We start from the raw sequence: 22,616 nt of genomic DNA on the forward strand, positions 1-22,616 counted from the left end.
CAACGCGGTGACCGAGTTTCGTCTAGAATTTTGTCTAGAATTTTGCCTAGAATTTCGTCCGCTGGAAGACGTACCAGCCTGGCACAAATAAGATTCGCCACCACTACGCGTAGGAAGCGAAAAGAAACGTTACGTTCGTTTTTTAGTCGGCGGAAAGTGTAAACTGCTGGAAGCGAAGTAGCGTAACGTCGGGATAACGGGTAAACGAAAAGTTTTCGATCGGTTTAATCGCACGTAGATTTTACGGGTTCCTAAAGTATGGCGAAGGGTGGCGCTGGCACGGTGCCAGAGGCAGCTCGTGCAACAGATTCAACTTGGAACGCGCAACCTGTAGGCGTTTTTATCGTTGCCGGTTTTACCTATCGCCGACAAATGAAATTAGCCGAGTTCTCGTTATTCTGGTGGCGGCGCTCTCGATGTACTTAATATGAGGCGCGGTTAACCGGACACCAGAAACGCTATCAAACGATCACGTGAATATTTATATCGTTGTTTATTCGTGTCGCTGGAAACTAGCTCGATTTCATTTTAAATCGATTCCGAGAATCACCAACGAAAACACCAATCTCCTCTCGCGTTTAAACGTGTTTGTATAGAAGACTTTTCTCCCCCACCCACCCCCTTCACCGCTACATCCTTTTCCGCTTACGTGATTTACTAATCGTACAAGCTGCATCCCACTGTCCCCTCGCCGCTCGACTCTGTTTACGGAATTCGCGAGGAAATTCTTATTGTGTATACCCGTAGTCGTCGTCGAACGGATTCTTAGCGGGAAACGACGATTTCTACGCGATCAATCGATAAACGAATCGCGGATTCGTTGGTGTAAGCGAAAAACAGACGTCGCGTTTGTCGTTCGATAAACTGTAACCAACGAGCCGTTACGGAATAGCAGATCGCGGCGATAACGGCTAAAAACGAAGGAAACGAGAAGAAAGGAGGAACGAAGATTGGGTAAGGGCGTGCAAGCGACGTTGGTTTATTTCGCGGTTATTGATCCGGAAATGGCACTCGGCACGCGGCATGCGGAAGTGGGTGCACGGAGGCGGAACGCGAGCAGAGAACCGTATTCAACGATTCGGTCAATTACCGGTTCGGTACTTTCGCTTTCATATGGATTTTTACGTTACGCTAACAGGACGTAGCCGAGCGTTTCGCAGGATTGCCGTCACCGCCGGAATACCCAATTAGCGCGTCTGCTTAGCGCGATTTAGCCAAAACTTTTGACGGTATAACGTGACGTTATCGGTAAATAAGGTTCGACCAACTCGGCAGCCGCGTCGACGCGTCGCTAATTTCGCTCGCAATCTCGTTCCGTAGTCGCCGTTGAGAATCACACGATATTTTAAACGCGTCGCAAACGAATTCGTGCGTTGCGAATCGTAGAATTTACGGATAATCGTTGCCGCGTCCACCGTGGTTTCCGTCGCTGAATCTAGATTCCGCGACGAAAGCGCTTCTACCTGCTCTTCTCTAAGCTCGTAGCAGCCGCATACGAATAACGCATCGACAGACGGGTACCATCGGTACGCAGTCATGGCCCGAATGAAAAATGAACGAAGAGCGTAGGTGGGTTTAAAGGTTAATCGCTGTTTCCACCTTTTCCAACGATCTTTTCTTCTCGACCCGTTCTCGTTCAGCCGTTGATGGATCGTTCACCCGCAAAATCGGACAGCCGAGCGGCGACGAACGGCGGACGGGTATTCGTCACCTAGCGCGTGCTTGGAATAACAGCACCAGAAGCCTACTTACAGAAACGTTTACGCATTATACCGGCGCTTTCTTTGAAAAATCTTTGTCTCATCGCGCACTTTGCTGTGATAACTCGCACGCGGCGGCCCCGATTTCTCGCAGAGTGCACCACGCGATCGTTCAACGGCAAAAGTCGTTGCAGCGGAATATCGCGTTGCAATTACGAATCGATCTCCTCCTTCTCGTTCGAGTCGAAATACACGGTCTTTGTACGCGCGACTTTTGATATTTCTACCGCGTACATTCTACGTACGTACGCGTATACAATATCTCGCACCTTGCACCGTGATACTTGCGGATTGCATTGTAGGTCGGTTCGTATGTACGAACGAAGTAGGACTAATAGATTTTCTCAGAAGCGTTGGTTCATGCGATCTCCCTATGTTAATTATTTAAAAGTATTTATTGTTTCTCATTCGAGCAGCGTTCTTCGTTGCATCGCGTTCGTTTACCATTCGTCGTCGTCGTCGGCCTGAACCGAGCCTGCTCGAGATTCCAACGACACTGTTCGAAGAAACGAGTTCCGGACTGCCGAGACTTCGCTCAACGCGTATACAACGTATTTATAGCTGGTGTTTCGAGCGTGCAATAGCGAAAGAAACGCCGTCGTCACCGCCTTTACGCGTATTCCAGCGTACCAAAACGCAGAGTAGGATTGGAAATCGCGCGGAAACTGTCGAAACGACGATTATTTCGCGATCGATTCTTAGAAAATTCGTCGAGCAACGGGAGAACTCTTATCGTCTTTGAATCGCGTTTGATCGTTGGCATCGTTGCGTAGTGTTGGGTAGGTGATACATTTACACCGTACACGTGAATGTGTGTGCAAGCGTTAGAGGGCGTCCAGGTCTTAGTGGAGACAAAAGACTGTTGCCAGATGTTAGAAAAATCTGGAAGAGTCTTCAAAATCGAGTAGAAAATCGAGGTCTTCAGAGTGTAATATATATGTATAGCTGTCGTGTGTGAAATAAAGTAAACTATTTTATTTCCGAATCCTTTCTTTACCTTAACACGTAGTCGTTAAAATTCGATAAAATCTTTGCATCTTTGTGCGTGTTTTAGTTTCGCTCGTTCGTATCACGCTGCTATCGTAAATAGAAACCGGTCGACTCTGCAAAAATTCCAACGAACCATCAACTACTCGCCGTTATTCGTAACGCGTCTTGTTTTCGCTTTTTTCCTCTTCTCCGTTCTCGCATTCGTATTTATCGTAAAAGTCGATCGCAGAGAACGGAAAGAGGTGGTATCCGTTCGCTCGTCGGACGAAACGGATCGATCGACGATTAACGTTCGATAAGAGTCGAGGTCGAGGAGACGAAGACGAAACGCAGCGAGGCGGTACAACGAGGCATTCGTACAGAGGACGTTCGAGGCTTGGGACGATCGAGAATCCGATAGTCGAATGCGAGCGAATACGAGGAACGTGGCAGACTCTTTTGGATCGCGTCGTCTAATTTTTAGGCTCGCGCTCGCCTTTCTCTTACTTCCTTTGCGTGTTCGCGCGCAGGTAAATGCATCGGAAATTCGTAGAAAGTCGGCGGAAACGGAAACTAGCCGATCAAGCGGTATTTTGTCTTTTAGACATGTTAGATACAATGAAAATAAACTATGATCGAAAACTCGTCGATACGTTGTACGATCGTTGATGTAAAATTGCGATACATCGAATCGGCGCAGACCTTCGGCGGCAAAGTCCAAGTTTCGCGACTTCCCGACAATTTCGTGAATTTTTTTTTTTTATTTATTGACATTTACAATCAATTCTCGCATTGAGAATTTTCAGTAATTTTTTCTGCCGCGGCACAATGACATGGCTAAATATCGTTTCGTGAAATAATGTCAATTTCGTCTCGGTGCAAAGTCCGCCGCGCCTATACATTGTAACGTCAGTTCGCATCGGAGACCAGGTCGCACACCACGGGCAAGATGGCGCCCGGATGTCTGCACATCCTTGGCGCGTACCCTCGATAGTCCTAAGTACCCACCGAGGGTCTTGGAATTTTCATAGTTAAGATCCTTCGGACCAAGCGAGTATCTCTTGTCTTAGGTTTCCTTTCACGTTTATCGTTTGCCACGGGTTAACACGAAAAGTTAGTTTTTCCTCGCGTCTGGTACGTTCCGTTAGCAACTTTCTCACGAGGGCGGCCAAAGCCCTTCCTGGTCCACCGACCGTCTTATTATCCAATCGGAGACGCTGTCTACTGCCCTCGCTTCCTTAACCAAAATTTTCATCGACAAATCCGATAGTCCCGTGTCCTTAGACACACCCACCCCCAGCTTTCCTCAGACACGGTATCGTCGGCGAAACTCGCTTATTCCGTATCCTTAGAATAGTCGACGTATCTTTACCTGTCTCTACTTTTGTAACAGTCGCGTACTTAACGTATCGGTGTAACTAAGTTTTACATAACGTGGTTGGAGCGAATCGTGATTTATGTTAATTCAGTGTGTATTCCAGTTTGATCGCTGAATTTGCAAGAAAGTTCGATTAAAACAAAATTAATAGTCGTGCTACGACTCGACTATCCGTATGTCATCACCCGACCTTCGAGTTTACGTGAGAAGAGCGTCGGTGTGAAAAAAGAACGAAAAGACAAAGTCGCATTTTGGGCCTGCGTTTCTCGTTTCTCGCGTTATCTTTAACCGTGACACTCGTGAGCGAGCGAGCGCGCTAATTGTACGTTTACGGTGACACGCAACGACCAGCGAACGGATTCTTTGAACCGTGACTTTGAATCGTTCGGGTAACGAGAAGTTTCAAATTTCCCAAGACTCCGGCGTTTAGTTAGCGAACGTAAAATACGGCAACGATTCCAATGTCTCACGCGCCCGCATCTTTCGCGACAGCGTCTCCAGACGGGCGTGTTACGCGTTACCACCAACTGCAAGTACTTTGGCAACGAAATTTTCTTTCGTAAACGTCGAAGGAATATTCGCGAATTCGCTGCTCTCCCGGCTTACGATCAGACTACGTGCGGGCGATATCGTGATGGGTGACAAAGTGAGAGGAGAAGGAGCGCGTCTCTCTTTCGTTCGTTCGACGAGGAAGTTGGCCGAATCTCGTACGGTTCCGTAGCGACGCTCCCTTGGCTTCCTCTGAACTCTGCATGGACGCGATGCGACGCGCGACATTACCGAGCAACCGCATTGGTTACGCGTTGTCTAGAGTGTAGGTCAACCGCCGAACATCCCTCGACGACCTTACTCTGCTTTCGAACTTGATCGAACGAAGACGCGATTCCGCTCTTCCGTTGCACGGCGTAGCGCCGTAACAATTTTCCAAGCGTCGTCGAATGTGCCGTTTCGGAGAATAAAAGAGGAAGAACGGGACGCGCGATTGTCCGCGTTCGATCAGAGTTCTCTTTGAACGCGCGCAACTTGCCAATCCAATTATCCAACGTTTATACCGCAACCTCGACCGAGAGCATAGACAAAGCCGGTGGAACGTGTTAAATGGTACTAATGCGTTTACGTGTGTTCCATCGGATCGGTCGTCTGGGAATGAAACCGAGTGGGTATTCGTTGCGCGATCGATCGGTACGCCGTTTGACGTAAACTGTCGTGACCTGTATTTGGAAAATTCTCTTTATACGTGGCGAGCCACGCGTTCGCTAATTCCAGCGTAATGCCATCCCGTGTTTTTAAAGACGTCGTTCCGATTCTACGACTGGTAAATTATTCGTTTGCCCGCTCGCGATTCCCTCGTATCGTGGTCGATGAATAGGTTCTCGATGCCCGTGTCGCTACGAGAATTCTACGATTACCTCGATACGAGGAATTTTCACGCTCCAGCTACCGTCGAAGATTGCTCGTTCGATGGAAACCCTAATTATCGATAAGTAGCTTTGCTAATAAATTAGAAGCCGGTTTCGCGTCATTATCGCACGTTTGTTACGCCTTCGAGTCGCAACCTTCTGTTTTTTATCTCACCGTCCGTTTCGCCGATCTGATCGATCGACCGTCAGCGGCTGTCAACGCCGGAATTAAAGCGGTTGCGCGAGTTTTCGGAATAATCGCGCGTAAGATATACTTAACCTGGACGGATTCTGCTAAATCGATTGTCGTTGCTACGCGATTAAAAGCTAAAGGCGTAGTAGGAAGCAGCTACGGCTCGAGTATCGCACGAATTGGAACGGACGTGTGCCCGATGCACCGTTCGAACGGACGCTTAGGCGATAGGACTGCCGGCTTTTATCCAAATTCGATAACGTCGCTACCGATCGATACGAACCTGCGAGGAATCGCTGGTAAAGCAAACTTTGCGGAAGACGCGTGGAACTCGTTGCCAACCAAGATTACGTAGTCGAATCGAGTTAGTAGTACCGCGGTTCCTTACAGCCCGTGCAACTAACGTAGTATCGTGAAAAAAGGCCTGTGGCGGCACTCCATACCAAATACCATCACTCGACACTAATTAGCGTCGGACGACGCCAGCGCAGTGGTTAGCGCCTTAGGTTACGAACGTTCGGAACCCGGGTTCGAATCCCGGCGACCGGAGTCTCCGATTTTTCTTCCACGATACGAAAATGAGAAGAAAAGCGGCCGTATCCAGCAGCGATATTCCATACCCTAAGCAGCTCACGCGATACTACGCTAATTTTCTTTGGCCGTTGGAGTTTACGCTCGTTTCTGCCCCTCGTACCGCGTGATTCGGTGATTATACGCGGTACTCTTCCGGTCTAGCGGTGAGATTTTTCACCCTTTCGTTCTTCGACGCCCGTAATTATCGTTACGATCCCGCGTTAGAAACGCGGTTCTGTCGAATACGAGCAGGCAGAAATCGGATGATATCGTCGGTATATTTGGTAAATTCTTGGACGCGTTTAAGGCTACTACGGTTTTCGGTGGACTCTCCGTTTGCGCAACGAAACGATACTCGGCGAAACCACGTACGCCGTAAAGGAAAGGTTAAACGCTGGAAGCACGCTGTTGCGCGAACCACCGTGTAACCGCTGCATTATCTCGATTAAAATACTCGATAGGATTTCTGGCATCGACCAAGGTAGAAAGTCGAGTGCGCGGAACGTTGGAAATTCCCCAGCGGAAAGACGGACGAAAGGTGATGATGGGAAAGAGGAGAGAGAGAAAGGTATTCATCGCGGAAAGATCGATCGATTTATTTGCCAAATCGTTTAGCAACGTATCGACGGATAAGATGGATATACTCGTGCCTTTGCTTCCCTGCTGCGCTTCGATCACTCGGGAAAGGTCGCTTCTGCGAGATTTCTCTTCCTCTTGTCCGCGCGCTGTTTGCGTTAACGATTCGAGTAGAAGTCTAGGAAAGACGGAGAGAGCCGTCCGAGACGGTAACAGGGAAACGTGGATGAAATTTCGAGACAATTTCTTGCTTCTTGGAAAATTCTTGACGCGTCTCGAATATTCAGCCGAACACCGTCTACTCTAATTAAATTGAAACGAATCGGCGAGCGAGACGATCGACGCGGCACAAAGGAGAAGCTAATCGAAAGCGCTTCTTGCAGGAAATTACCTGGTACGCGTAGTCAAACGTCGCTCCTTTCTTTTACTTGTCCGACCTTTCTGCCCCGGCAATTTCTCCTGCATTCTCGAAGCGTCTGTCGCTTCGATAGCGTCCGACGCGATATTTTTTTCTCAAGTTTCCCGTTGCCTATCGATCGACCAACGAATTCTCCGTGATGAAAACGATTTAAGTTTTCTTACTTTCGCTTACCTATCACGAGCTTCGAAATCGTCAGTTTGTTTCCACCAACTCGTAAAATTTTATCCTCTTACAGGCAGCCGGCTAACTTCTCCCCGTCGCTTCCTTCTCTCTCGTTCCGCAAATCCAGCCGTAAATTCCTCGATAAATTAAATTCCCGCCAGAAAATGGAATTCTTTCCTCGATCGCATGGAAGTCTATAAGGACTCTCTTTGGACGCTTTTTTCCACCACTGTACGATTCTTAAGAGCACCGCGCTGCTGCGCGAATCGGCTCTTCGAGAAGAGGCCAGCCACGCAACTTTAGCTCGGGACTTTAATTACGGACGTTAGCGAGCCATTTGTCCGATCGATCGCGGTGAAATTCGTCGAGCGAATATTTACGCGGAGCAACGGGAGGGAAAAGGAATTCTTTCGGCTTCTTTCGCCTCGGGCGTAGAAAAGGAAAACGAAAGGAACGAGCGGAACGCGATAGAACGAAGAAAAGAAGGAGAAGCGGAGGAAAACGAAGGAAAAGATTTAGCCGACCGAGAGAGGAATCTGCGACGCGTTGTTGTCTTACTTCGGTTTGCGGTTTCCAAGCTGCGCGTGTTTTCCAGGATTTCCGCGGCCCGTACAAACGCTAAAGGAGAGCGGAAGAGGATTTGTCCGCGACGCGATCGCAACGAACGCGATTAACGTTCGTTCACCGTCGCCTACCGCGTCGAAAATGACGAAGAAGGGCGAATCTAACGGCGAAAAATATTCTATTAGATCGGGCGGTCGCGCCACTATACGCAATAGTATATCGTATCTTATCGTTATCGATCGCCGTTCCGTTTCAGCCTTTTGTTTCGGCCTTCTGTTTCAGATTCCGCGTAAAGTCGGCGGTCGCTTGGTTTGCCTCCGCGGTAATATGTCCGCGTTTTCTCGTATTCGCGGTCGTTCTTTGTCGCGAAAGGAAAAACCCGTTTCGTGCAAACACGCGCTCGTTTACTCAGCTACGACCGGCTTACGCAACAAATTATAGCGTTCCATCGCGTCGGCGGCTATCCATCGAGCGTGCGACGTCAACTAAAATGCTGTTTAGCGTGGCACGTGTTTTCGATTCGTAGCTGATCGAATCCTGGGATTTCCCTGGCGGCGATCGAGAGATGCAGGAGACGACCGTGCGTGGTCGTTTTCCTGATGGATCCGTCGGTCGCATAATATCCAACGAATCACGATTTCTATGCATCTCGAATCGAGACGTATGAAATTGGGGCGAAGACGTTTGGTCGCGGGGTCAAATATCGCGTCGAAAATGCCACGGAAACGTCTGGCTCGCTGCAAAACCACGCGTGCACGCAACCGTCTGTTTCCACAAAGCAAATGGAAGTAGGTTAGAATCGTTCTTTTTCTCACCGCCTTGCTCTCTCTCTCTCTCTCTCTCTCTCTGTTTAGCGAAACCGAGCAGCTGAGCCAGCGCGAGGAAACATTTTTTGCACGGTTAGCACTTCCGACCAGTGCAACCGGCGGGCGTTATTCGCGCCCCAAATTCTTTGCTTCGCGAGGAAAGCAACACGCTTTATAATACGTAGAAAAACGAGCAGCACGCGAACCAGTTGGATTACGCCATCGATCGACACCCGTCCCAGAGACATCATCGTCCTAGAGATCTTTCGACGTACGCACTTGCTCCTGTTTCACGTACGCTTCGTTAAACCCGTTATTTTCCCCGTTATAGCACGGCTGCGTACGTACGAAGCATTCTCAGAGACGTTGTCGTTCAAAGAGTCGTTCACAGAGACAGCGTGGACAAAGCGCTGATTCACGATGTTTCGTGAAAGCGTTTCAGCATCGTCGAAATGTACGCTAGGCGTCGCACAGTCTAATCAAAAATGCAATTAAAAGCGCGACAACTAATTAACGACGAAGGCAATAATTGGAAATATCGAAGTGGAACGCAATTTTCAGCCGGTTGCTTTCGTTAAAGCGAGGAACCGGGGCCCCACTCTCTCGTAGGTTAGAGCAGCAAGAGTTAGCGCGCACGGCGCCGCCTGTCCCTTCGATCTCGCGTTTCCATTTGCGCCTTGTTCCTCGCTTCCGTTCTTTCTCCTTTTTCAATCCTCTCCGTTGCTGTTTGTTTCTCTCCCTCTCTCTCTCCCCCCCCTCTTTCTCTCTCCTAGGAAAATGGTACGCGCTTCTCGCTAACTTGGTAGATTACGACGGCCAATTTCAGTGGATATCAATCACAATCTGCCTTCGTCTTATACCTCGTAATATACGTATAGCTCGTCACTAGCTGCGACGTATTTCAGCTTTTTCTACATTTCCCATTCAATTTCGAAACATTATTTTCTTCCAGCTTAACCCTTGGAGTTAAAGATATCTCGTAAAAGATATCTCTCAACGTTCAGTTATGCTCTCCGTGACACCAACTTAACGTCTACCGCAACGATTCGTCACCTCTGCTACGACCTGGTATCGATCGCGTACCAGCCTGCGAAATCCGATTTTCGTCTCGCGAAATATTTCTCTCGTTTGTACGTAGAGTCGTTTTCCTCTTTTTTTCTTTTCTCTTTTACGAGATCGAACAAGGAAAGAGAAGAGTGTTTGACCTTACGCTGTAGATCGCGTCAACGAGGATCGTAAATTCTCGTTACGATTAGATAATCGATGCCTCGAATTGGTCGATCCCCCATTTCGATTAGGATAATAAAGATGGTTGATTGATTATAACACCGAAGTAACAGGTTATGATATATACTTTGTTCCAACAACTTTGTAGATATAAATAGTGACGCGTGGTGTGCGTACGCGTATTCTCAGAGACGTGCAAATAGTAAGTTACGACCGATGACCGATCAACGGATAAAAACGGAAAAAAATCAAGAGACGTTGACTGATCTAAGGATGACAGAGCAGCCAAGTTCGGTGACGATACTGTCGCGGAGGAAAACTATCCCTTGGGACTGGTCGCCCCACCATCGGTCGCTTGGGAATGGAAACGACCGTTGAACATGGAAAAAACTCGACCTTCCCATTCTTTACCTGATTGAACCATAACCATAAGGAACGTCTCCACTCGAAGATCTTTTATAACGATCAAGAGCCTTGACAGTAAAATAGTGCTTAGTTTTATGACAGTTCCTTAGGATTATCGCTGTCCGACTAATTATATTTGCACAGCCAGTGGTCGTCTTGACCGAGGGATGGATTCTGGTTTATGTAAAGTCATGGGTTGTAACAAAGAGAGAGTCACTTTATCGATATCTTTTACCCACCTCACCGATGTCGATGATCTTTCGATATATCTTGTAAATCAATTTGATAAATCAAGTGAATCAATTAATGGGTGTGTGTGTGTGTGTGTGCATGTGCAAACGTCGCTGGGCCTCAGCGTTCGAGATATTCGCAATCTGTCGTTACCGCTACAGTGAACGTTGCCCGTAACAATTGCTCGTTCGTCGCAGCCTATGCGTCTGTTTAGTTACGTATCAGTCGCTTGACGGCGATCGGTTAAAAATAGCATCTAACCGAAACCTAAGAAGAATATAGATACGCCAACAACGTGTCTATGACCCGTGACACAGCAACGATCATAGGCTGACGCACACGTCTGTCGTCTCGCTTTTTATTCCCACGCATAAACTATAAACGAAAGATAGGAATTGGTTTCGTTTTTGACGTTGTTTTATGTGGCCACCGTGTCGCGCCGATCGCAAGGCGGCCGATACCGACGCGTACGCTGCCGCACGATCGTAGGCAGAATTCACCGTTTGATACCGACAGATTTTTCCGAATATCTCGGAAACTAAGGGTAAGCTGCGGTTTCACGTATAGGAAGAAGTTTAGGAAAGAGGTGGATATCCATACACGTATAGACGAAAGATTCGAAACTGCGACAAAGAAGAATTATCTACGTTGGGAGCGAAGGGGGACGGGTTTTGAAGCGTGTGAATCGAGTTTCGTGGATTCCTGCATCGAGGATACAATTTCGAAGAAGCAGGAAAAATCGATCCGACGAATCTTCGAATGGAATTTCATGTTTGAGAAACGAACAGGTTCCGGTAGGTCCGGGTAGATTATTCTCTGTAATCGCGTTGAAAGCTGTGACGAGCGTCGGTCGATAAAAGTCCATCGTACCGCGTGAATCGATCGACATCGTTGGCTATGTGTGTGTGTGTGTGGGGGGGGTCAAGATGAACAAATGGCGAGTTCTCCAAGTCTTTTTTTTTTTTTTGCGAGATCAACCACCCTGCATCTATCGAACTTCTATCGGATTTCTATCGCGTTGCCGCCGCCGGCGTTCTATCGAGTTTCTACGTTCTGTTGAAATTCAGAGAGAAAAAGATTCGGAAAATAACTTTAGGTTAATCGATTCGACGCGTAAACAGAAATAATCGCGGTGTGTCGTATCGATAATAACGCTTGCAAATGACCCTCTACGAGACTATCGTCGCAAAACAAATTTTCGATAAACGAGTTTCCCCACTGTTTAGTATTTCTCGTAGAAACGGAAGAAAACAAAAGACCGTATCGCAAACGCGACCGAGTTTATTCCAACGATATGAGTCGTGACAAACGTTTAACCTGTCTCTTACGTTCTTACGACATTCCGCTGTGCGTGTCGTTTAAAGTTAAACTTTCCACAGGGTAGAAAAGTATGACTAACCTTGACCCTGTTTAGCGAATTAACTCGAACTTGACGTACGTTTACCGACGATTTCAATATTCGCGATAACCGTTCGAGTCACGAGATATTAAGCGCTCGATAACTTTATCAGTGACTGGAAGATTAACAAAAATAGGAGGAAAACGGTTAAGTAGCGCGATAACGTTGGTAGAAAAATGTTTTATATACTTTGACTCGTCAAGAATAGTCGATAACGAGTCATCAACCGCTTTGAATTTATCTCTCGATAAAAACACTGTCCATTGTAAACATCGAATATTAGATACAGTTACGTACGTACGAGTGACCGTACCGAATCGCCTTTCTGCTCTCGCTTTTTAATGCTCTTAAAACCGCTAGATCGCGTTACATCTGCGTGACAGAGAAGAATAATAACCGTAACTTTATAGGCAAACGATGAACGGCTATCGATTTAATTTATCTCGTATATCCAAAGATTCCCGATTATAACCTGAAATTCTCGGTTCCCTGGCCACGGCTCTCCGTCGGACGTTATCGTAGTTGCGATTCGGTTCTCAACGTTGGAAAGTAAAGCGTTCGATCTGTTTAGTTTAGTTTGCAACAAAGATCGATAGTTCGTTTATGATTGTAAAATACAGGTTTACCTGTCAATTTACAATTCGTAATTTTCGTTTCGGATCCACGAACGTGACTACGAATCACCATCGACGTTGAACGTCAAATCCGCGAGACGTTCGTTGAAATCTCGGTCCCTTGCGGATAGCTAAAAAAAAAAAAAAAAATACCGACAAATATATTTGTTTATTTGTCTGGCCGTTTTTGCAGCAATGGCGGCTTGTCCTGCGTCATATCCGGAGCTCGTTACAATTCGTAAGTGAAGCGAGAAAGCGCGTGGACGAAATTACTGCCAAATAATTCCCACTCGCCTCTTTCTTTTTTTCGTCAACCTATTTCGAAACTTTCGTTTACGTCTCATCGTACCGTACGAAGCGTCGTTACCTGTAACGGCATTTCTATATTTCGTCGACTACTATCTCGCTCTTTCCTGTGTTTCGACTTAAATCCTCTCTTTGCGATTCGTTGCCTCGTGAAACTCGTCTCTGCTCGGACTCGTTCGGGATCGGATTTCCAAAGATCGGTCGCGTTTGCGCTTAACGGCGAGTGTGACGAAGAGGTTGGGCTCGATGTTTGGAGCATCGTTGGAGGAAAGAGGACGATAAAGCCATTGCGATTAGCGTGCATCGTACGCGTTATCCGTGGTAAAACGAACGATTCCCTTAATTCAGCAGCGCGCGATCTCTCCGTGCTTTGTAGGTTGTGTCGTGGCGCGCACGGAGACCACGTTGTATTCGCGTATATGTAGGTGGCAGGTATGCAGACACGAGCACATAGAGAGCGTAGCCCGTACACATAGAGTTCTCCGTATGCCATCGAGTCGAGTCGAGTCGAGTCGAGTCGATGCGATACGTTCGCGTCGGTGTATGCATCTACGAGTCGTGGCACGTTGAAATTGCACGCTAGCCATTACATAGCTCGTTTAATCTCTCGCGCTTTGCGTCCCTTTTCATTTCGAATGCCAGCCGGCTAATTCGAGCACGCGTCTTCTATTCTTACAAACGAAGCAATTTACCAAACAATTTGCCTCTCGATCGAACCGTGTTGTCGGAGTTGCCTGCTGTAGGATACAGCGCGATTAAATTACGAGATTTTGCTGTTTCTTGGTCGGTGGATCGCGACGAGTCGAAGCGAAACGCGTGGGTCGAACTTGCCCCGTTCTTGAACGAGCGCGTCGTTAATCGCGAGGGCGTGTTCCGCGAACGAGTTAGCACGTATAACGACTACGCAGGATTTCGTTGCGCGCATCGAACGAACGGTTCGTGGGTAGTTGCGCAGTGGCCAGAGTGATTAGACGGTGTGATTAATGCACGGCCGAAGCTCGACCGAAACGCGCATTAATCTTAGAATAATGGTCCGCTTCACGAACGACGTACTTCTATCGCGCGACTATTTGCGTATCGGACGTGAATTACGGAGAACGGCGAACGAGAAAAAAGATCGATTCGTTAGCCGAACGCGAAACCTACTACTTCGAAACTTTCGAACGATCGTTCCGAGACGAGCTTTCGACGATTTAGCTATTTAATCGAAGTAAATAAGCGTCGCGTAGTTTGCCACCATTATTGAATTAAACTACGCCTATTATATTTGTTGCATAATAGCGAAACCAGCGAATTACGACGGATTGCGAGTCGATGATACGATAATATGATAATGGTAAATGACGATAGACAGCGAAGCGGAAAGAAAGAAAGCTACGAGAGAGAGAGGGAGAGAAAAGGTCGGCGATACGCAAACGATCGAGACGATTACGTAAATCATAGACGGGTATTTGATAGGAGAGAGGAATTTCCAGATTGACGCACGGCAACGTAAAGCGCAGCTAGCGCTGAATATCGCGAGAATCGATCGATTTAACAGACTCGAAAAAAATCTGTCGTCGCGCCACACCGTTCGATCGTCGATATCCCCAAACGCGTTCGAACGTTTTCGATAATAAGCCCCGGAGGTGAATTCGCGCGATTCGAAGCGACCCTAAGAAACCTATATCGCGTTCTCTCGACTCCGACAATCCGATCTTTACAATACGAGTTTTACAGGTGACGGAAAGAAGAATCGTAGAGCTCGCGAATCAGTGGAAAGTGCGGAGATGTTGGAAGAATTTTTAAACGATGGTTCGCACGACGATCGCGAAAAGAGCCGCTACCGGGCAAAGATATTCCGGGATCGCGGATACTACGAGCGAAGGACAAAGGAGCGCGATTTAAATAGCTTTCAGAGGAGAATGTACGGATCAGAAGGAACGATACGACGGTTCGATACGTTCGTACCGAGTTTGTTTCTACGGCATCGGCGACTGAAATTAATTGGGTCACCGTGTGAGCGAGCAACGTCGCCCGTGCGAGCAACGGCATGATAAATCGTCGTTATGGCAAATTTATGGCTCCTCGTTGAGACACGGAGGAGACGTTTGCGATTCTTTCACCTTGCATCTTCGATATCGCGTGTTAGACGGATCGTCTTAGCGATTGTCTGGCGAAATTGATCATCGCGTTTCTGAAAGGGGAAGGGATCTTTCGAAAATACGATGAATTGCGTCGAATCGCGATTTTTAGTTAATTCAAAGTCCGCTCGTATCTCGGAACGAGAGCGAGTAACGAGAGAAAGAGAGACGCGCCACGTCCAGGATAAAGGGATTCCGGCTAAAGCGGAGTAGCTTGTATCGTAGAAAGCAACGGGCTTCCAACAGGAAAATACGCTTAGACGCGTGGACGTTGCAGAAAGACGAAACACAAAACTCTGGTACGTAGATCGACGCGAGAAACGAATTCCATTGCACTCGACTCGAATAAACGTTTTACGTTACGCTCTATAGTTCGTACGGCGTCTCGAACCGCTTCCCACCCTCTTTTCCTAAATTCTTCGCTTTATTTTCTATTCCGTCGATTTACATCTTATTGCTTTTGTCCGGCCCGTGTTTCCACGTCGTGTTTCCACCTCGGTACTCTCCTCTCTCGATTCCTCCTTCGTTCGATTCGCACGAGCTTCTCGAATACGATTTCGATTTTTAAAGAACTTTCGCCGCTCGCGCGATCCGACGTCAAAGCCAGAAAAGAAGTATCCGTCGTTAAATCCAACTATCGCGCGTATTCTTCGAGACCGCTCGAACGATAAGAGCATTCGTTTCTCGGCCCTTTTTCCTTCCGTCGCTCGTCTACGTCGAAGAGACTCGAAAACGAAAAGACCGACGTATCTTAGTATGCCGGCTCGCGGAGCAACGATTTCCCTTCGTTTCTAGCATCTTTTGTGGGTCAAAGAGGCGGAACGAGATATCTCTCCGCGCTATTCTTCCGCGACCGAGCGATGCCAGAGACGGTCGGCTTTCGAGGAATCTCCGATAAAGAGATATCCTTGGCGCGACTGAAAGGATTCGTTTAACGAAAGATCTGCTATGAAAATGCCAGAGAATCGATTTAAAGAAGGACCTACATACGTATTCTACGCGTAATTACGAGGCTCTGTTGCCTCGCGAATCGTCTTCCACTCGGACAATTACCGGTATCTTTCGTTTCTACGTAAGCCGAATTCCTTTTCGCAATTTCTTCTCTTCTCGCTGTACGATCGCCACGCCTTTCTCGCTTCCGATAAAACGAAAGTCGAGCGCTGCTTCGTACGGACGCGTGTCGTGCGCTGAGAGTTCAAAGCTGGCACAAACGTTACGGACGAGGCGGGACGAAAAGTCGGACGATCGTCGAAGAAAACGAAGCTTTTCCGCGGTACTCTCGCCGCGGCACTTTCTTTCGCCGTGCAACCTAGCGACTACGCTCGAAACTCGCGTCGCGCTCGAGAAACTTCTCCACCGAGTGAAATTCTTCGGATACGTATAATTTTCTGTGCTGGACTGGGTTAAATGCGTAGTAGAGATACTCGTATGTGGGTGTCAGTGTGTGGAGTGGAGGTATGTGTGTGCGCGGCGTCTCGAAAACAGACGAACGTAAACTATTCGGTCGGTTAACGGTCGAGTATAGAAGAAAGTGCCGAGACGCGTGCAAGTGTGTATCGATGAATATATAAGAAATCGTCCATAAAATAAATATATCGCTACTCTAATATTAATCCCAAGTATAAATTTAGCGTTCCTATAACGGTATTTCGGCTTCGAAGATGCACGATTCCCAACAGAAATATCGCGCGCTGCTGGTCCCACGACTCGGAAACTCGTCCTACCGTAAATAGTCGCACGCCGGAAATATCTCTGAAAATTATTTATTTATTTGTTTACGCGTTTATTTACGTAAACGTACGAGTACGCGTGGACGGGAAAAGCGTCTTGGAAAACGTCGGTGACTGCGAGCGTCGACGAGCCAGCTCTGAAAAAGGAGTACACGGAACGATGGAAAAAATCGATAGAGCGACGATACTTATCGGACAATCGACGGAGACCGAACTGCCCATAAAGGCTACGGCGTTTGTATGAAAAAAGGCGAACGATGTCCGATAGTTTTAGTCGGAGCATAAAATTTTGCCAGGGACCACCGTAACTTCGGACGATCGATACGACGATGGAAAAGTTTCGAGTTTCGTAAATTGCTAAACGTCGGACGCGATTCGCGCTGATATTTTTTCCAACGTTGTAATTCTTGATGGAACAGGCTGATAACGGAGGAGACGCGAGTCGCTGCGAGAAGCCGAGGTGATCGAAAGCGGCGATGCCCCGCACTTTCGAGCTTCACGGTACACGGCGAGCGACGCGAGGCCCGAATTGTCGGATCGGGTCGAACCACAAGGAACACGCGGGGTATCGTCGTCGTGGAAAAATGTCCGTGGCGGATCGGTACCAACAGGACGTCGACGGGTCGAGGCATCGACGCGGTTGTCACGTAATTTTTAGGGTTGGTTGATGAAAATAAAATATAGCTGAGTCGTAACGCAACTATTAACTTTGTTTCAATTAAACTTTATTATAAATTCAGCAATCACAATGTAGCACACACTGAATTAACATAAATCACGATTCGCTCCAACCACGTTATGTAAGACTTGGTTACAACGATACGTTAAGTACGCGACTTATAAGGGTAGAAACCGGTATGGATACGTCGACTATTCTAAGGATATAGAATAAGTGAAGTTTTACCGACGATACCGTGTCCGAGGAAAGCTAGGGGTGTCTAAGGACACGGGACTATCGGATTTGTCGATGACAATTTTGGTTAAGGAAGCGAGGGCAGTAGACGCTGTCTCCGATTGGATAATAAGACGGTCGGTGGACCAGGAAGGGTTTTAGCCGCCCTCGCGAGAAAGTTGCTAACGGAACATACCAGATGCGAAGAAAACCAACTTTCTAAGCTAACACGTGGTAGACAATAAGCGTAAAGGGAAATCTAAGACAGGAAATACTCGCTTGGTCCGAAGGACCTTAACTGTGAAAATGCCAAGACCTCTGGTGGGTACTTGAGACTATCGAGGGTGCGCACCAAGGATATGCAGACATCCGGGTGCCATCCTGTCCGTGGTGTGTGGCCTGGTCTCTGACGCGAATTGACGTTACACGGTCGTAACACCTCCCGGGTGATCCGCGGATACCGACCGCCAACACCGGAGAGCTACTACGACGACGACGACGAGTCTGTCTGTCTCGCTAGCGGTCGAATATACGCTGTCACGATACAAATATCGCACCTAGCGAGATTCCCTCTACGTCTAAGGCAGGGCTACCGGGTATATTACCTATTTGACGTCCCCCTCCCTCTCATCCCATTTCTCCCCAAAGTTACACAGCACCCAAAAAGCAGACTACCGAAGCGTCCTGTTTTGCGACCAAGTTTTCAGGACAGAAAAAATAAAAAAAGAAAAGAAACAAAATCATATAAAAGCCCAGCTCCCCAGCGGCTTAAACCCAAAAATTGTATTAAACGCAAAAAACGTAAAGCGCCGACACATAATATAGTATGGCTACGACGTCGTACCGCCGCGTATCGGTACCTTTGCCTAACACATTATTACCAAAATTCACAGTTTATTGCGAATACCAAAATGTATTTAAAATTGTATCTTGGGTTAAATAATCGTCATTAAAAAAAAAAAGGACTACCGGGTATAGCCTTACCGACGAGTCCACCGGTAGTCCCGGGACGAAACGCGAGTTCTCTTTTCACCTGGCAGCAACTACGCTTCCTACGTGTGGATACTCTAAGTACGAGACAAGGAGCTTCGGGTCCCTGGTGGAACGTGGAAATCGAACTGAAACGCGTTAATCGAACGTGGGTCGCGAGCCGTTTGAAAAATGGGGAAAATAAAACGATTCGACGTAGACGTATTGCTTGAAATCTAAATACATTCCGTTCCGCGTTTCTTCGAGGTTGCTGCTCGACGATCTTCCAACTACCGTTGTTTGCAACGTATAATGGAAGTTTTTGTACGCACGGAAAGAGCCGCGGGTTAATTCTCGAAAACTCTCGTAGCCGAATTAGGTTTCGATCGACGTTGCGTATTCGTTAGCGGTAACGCGAGACGGTTCGACGAAACGAGAGAACCGAGCTGGATCGACGATCGGAAAAATTCGACTGCACGTTTGATCGTTCGTCTCTCGCCCTTCGTTTCAACGGCGATAAAGGGCGTGAAACGTGTAACGAGTACGCAACATCCGGTAACGGAAATAACGGACGATGCGAGGGAAAAACGATGGACGTCGCACGACCCGCGCGATTCCGACGGCGCGTCGATAGGAATCGTCGCTGGAATCGGAGCGGCGGAAATAACTTCGACGACTTTGCCGGCGATCCGAGAAAGATGGCAGCGATGGTCTGGCCGAGGAATACAAAGAAACGTAGCGCGTGCAGGCAATAAGAGACGAACCGCGTGTTAAGCGGAAAATGGGCAATCAGCGAAGTCGCGGACGATCGAGCGTCCGCTTCTTTGGCTGGAAAAACGTACTTTATCGACGATAGAAACGTTTCGATGGTTTTAAAAGGTGCGACGAGTCTGTCTGGCGCTTCGTGATCCGACTGCGGAGTGGCAACACGGTGTACGGTTGGGAAAATAGTTTCGGAGGAAGAATTCCTTTGCAAATTCCTGACGTTTCTCCGCGTAGGAAAACGTCGGGAATCGTCGCTCGGAGCTTTGAAACGCCTGACAGTTAGACGAAAAGCAACGATCCGATTTGAATCGAGAATCGTAGACGCGTTCGAAGAGAAAACAGCGAGGAAAAATATACAGTGGCGGAAAACCGAGGGGTAAAACGCACGGCGAGACGAGACGGCCCCGCGTTGAAAACGCCGAGTGGCATTGTTCTTGTACGGAAGGGAGAGCGCGGTGAAGGCGCAGGAAAATTTTACCTTCTTGTTCTTCGCCGGGACTAACGACCGTTTCGAGCCGCGGCCGGAGCGAGGAGGGCGGAGTGGAGAAGCTGTTGAACCGAGGAAAAAGAGGGAGAGAAAGCAGAAAACGAGGGAAAAATAGGATAGGGAGGAAGGGAGAGAGACGGGGAAGAGCGTCAAAGAAGTTGCGGTATACGTACGTGCCGAAGTGGTCAGGGTCTTGACGAGCCGTGTTATCGTTCTACGAGCACCTCGATAGCGCAACAATCGTTAAACCGTCTACTATCGCGAGCACGACGGGGCTGGAAAAAAAATTGACGAAAAAGCAAGTTGGCAGGAAGTTGGATGTTCGCCGAAAGACTTCTAGTCGAGAAATCGAGGAATTTTCTTGCTTTTCGAGAATCTTTCGTCTCTCGATCTTTCGCCTCTCTTCCTATACTTACTCTCGTTCTTCTCGTCCTTCTCGATCGCCGAAGGATCGGCAAGCTTCTCCTCGTTCTGCAAATCCGCTTGTCGAGCGTTTCGCGTCCAGAAACTTTCCAACGATGTGAAAACTCACGGGAGGAAGGCAAACGAGAAAATCTCGAGCGTTCTTCTCTCCATTTTCGCGATCGCGTACCCCGGTCGCGTATCGTGATGCGCGAAACGGAGAATCCACCGGTTAAGACGCTCGTCGACGTTGCCCGTACCGACCTACGCTCGAAGCGCTCGAAGATCTAGTTTGCCTAACTGCCAGACGGAAATCTCGTTACGCGGTTGGTCGAGAGGAAGGAGAATCGCAAGAGAAGCAACGAAAATGAAAGAAAAGCTCGTTACCGAAGGAATACCGACGCGGATACGGACGCGGCCACGAATCCGCGCTTCTTTTCTCCAAACGTGATCGAGATCGATGGAAAAGAAAGAAACGAACGGCTGGCGCAAGATTTCGCGTTTATCAGCTTACCGCTTGTAGCATTACCCGTTGGTGGTTTTTCGACGGCGACGCGAACGCCCGAATTATCGCTGCGGTGCGACGAAAAGTCGAGAAACTCGGCGAAACGACACGAGGCTCGTTCGTCGTTGGCGCCGTGTCGGATCAACGAGTTTATTTAATTCGAGCCAGCAGCGATATTAATTTTGCGCGGCGCCCGCGATACAAATTACTTCGTTCCGAAACGCTGTTATTTTCGCCGGGCCACGCGTCCGTGAAACCGCAGTCGTGTGCGCGCATTTGGTGCATGCACGATGTACGTGCATCGACGCGCGTTAATTTTGCGCGCGCACGCCTGTATAAAATCTACCGAACGATTAAACGAAAAACGCGTTATCGTCTCGCGTTCGTTTTTACCTGTGTGCGAGCATAAAATTCCTCTGTCGCGACTCCGCCAAATCCGATCAAAGAGTCGCACGGTCTTGGGTGAAACTAGAAACGTTTGAAACTGCTCTTGTTCTTACGCGAGATCGGTAAACGATTCGTTGCATCGTCGAATAGCTGTAATATTTACGTAGTATCGCGAGAAAAAGGCCTGTGGTGGCGCTCGACAGCGAATACCACCACTCGACGCTAACTGGTGTCGAACGACGGCAGCGCGGTGGTTAGCGCCTTAGGTTGCGAACGTTCGGGACCCGGGTTCGAATCCCGGTGACCCGGAGTCGATTTTTCTTCCACGATACGAAAAAAAGAGAAGAAAGCGACACATCTACAGCGCTACTAAGCAGCTCGCGATACTCTACATTTACGACCGATAGATTTCTTCTGCGTTTCCGGGTCGGAAATTTCTCCGTTGCGGATGAAACGTCGCGTGGATGATTTTTCAAAACGGTCTGGCGCCGTGTGGTATCGCGTCGATGATATTTAACGATAAATATCCGGCGAATATTCGCGAGAAGCGGCGACCCGTACGCTTTTACGCCCGTGTGCGGCTGAGGCGAGTCGCGGGAATGGAAGACGACGGGGTGTTGTTGCGTTCGTTCGACGAACCGTATCCATGAAAAAATACCGGCAACGTGAGTCAGAGGTGGTTTGGTCGGAAGTACAGAGAGGTTGGAATTATACGGAGACGTTGAAAAGCTCGGAGAGTATCGACGGAATGGACGCAGCTGGCAGATGGAGCGTGTCTGCTCGATATTCTATCTTTTCGTCCGTAACTATTCACCTAGAAATATCTGGTGGCTGCGTCCTAAAGCCTCCTTTATCGTCTACCGTTAACAGAGTCGACGAACGCATTTGCGCCGCCGAGCCACCGAATCGATACGATTTATCTCGTCGGTTCTCGCAGCTTCTTCTTCGCCCTTTTTCTCGAAAACTGCGGTCGACGCGCTTCGAAGGGCGAATTCTCGTAGTCTTCGCGCGAAAAGCGAAAACTCGGAGATTCGGAGCGAGAACCACTCGGCATTCGGGAAAAAAATGAATTTTCACGAACACGCGGAGCGGATGTCTGGGCCGCGCGAGTCGAACGAGCAAAGTGTTTTCGTAGCTGTACGCGAGCGTATTTTCATACGTTATTTTCGTGCCGAAGAGACTGAAATATCGACCGGCGACTCGCGACCCAGTTTACGTCGATTTTCGGACATTTTCGTTCGCGCGTTTCGACGAACGCTCGACGTACGCAGGAAATTTGCGCGATTAACGCGACTTCTTGTTTAAGCTCGTTGTTTCGACCTTTTCGGTAAGAAATATGGCCAAACACCCGCCGCGGGGAATACGTCGCTCT

At 48.2% G+C, this 22,616-nt stretch overlaps 1 protein-coding gene across 1 annotated transcript in view; it reads left to right on the forward strand.

Annotated features, from left to right (window-relative positions):
• LOC117204170 (E3 ubiquitin-protein ligase MYLIP) overlaps positions 1–22,616 on the forward strand; it is a 39,451-nt gene that overhangs the window by 9,539 nt on the left and 7,296 nt on the right. The gene's annotated exons all lie outside the window — the stretch shown is intronic.

Source organism: Bombus bifarius, unplaced genomic scaffold (genome assembly GCF_011952205.1).
Source record: "Bombus bifarius isolate JDL3187 unplaced genomic scaffold, Bbif_JDL3187 scf7180000007977, whole genome shotgun sequence".
In the NCBI taxonomy this organism is placed as follows: Eukaryota; Metazoa; Arthropoda; class Insecta; order Hymenoptera; family Apidae; genus Bombus; species Bombus bifarius.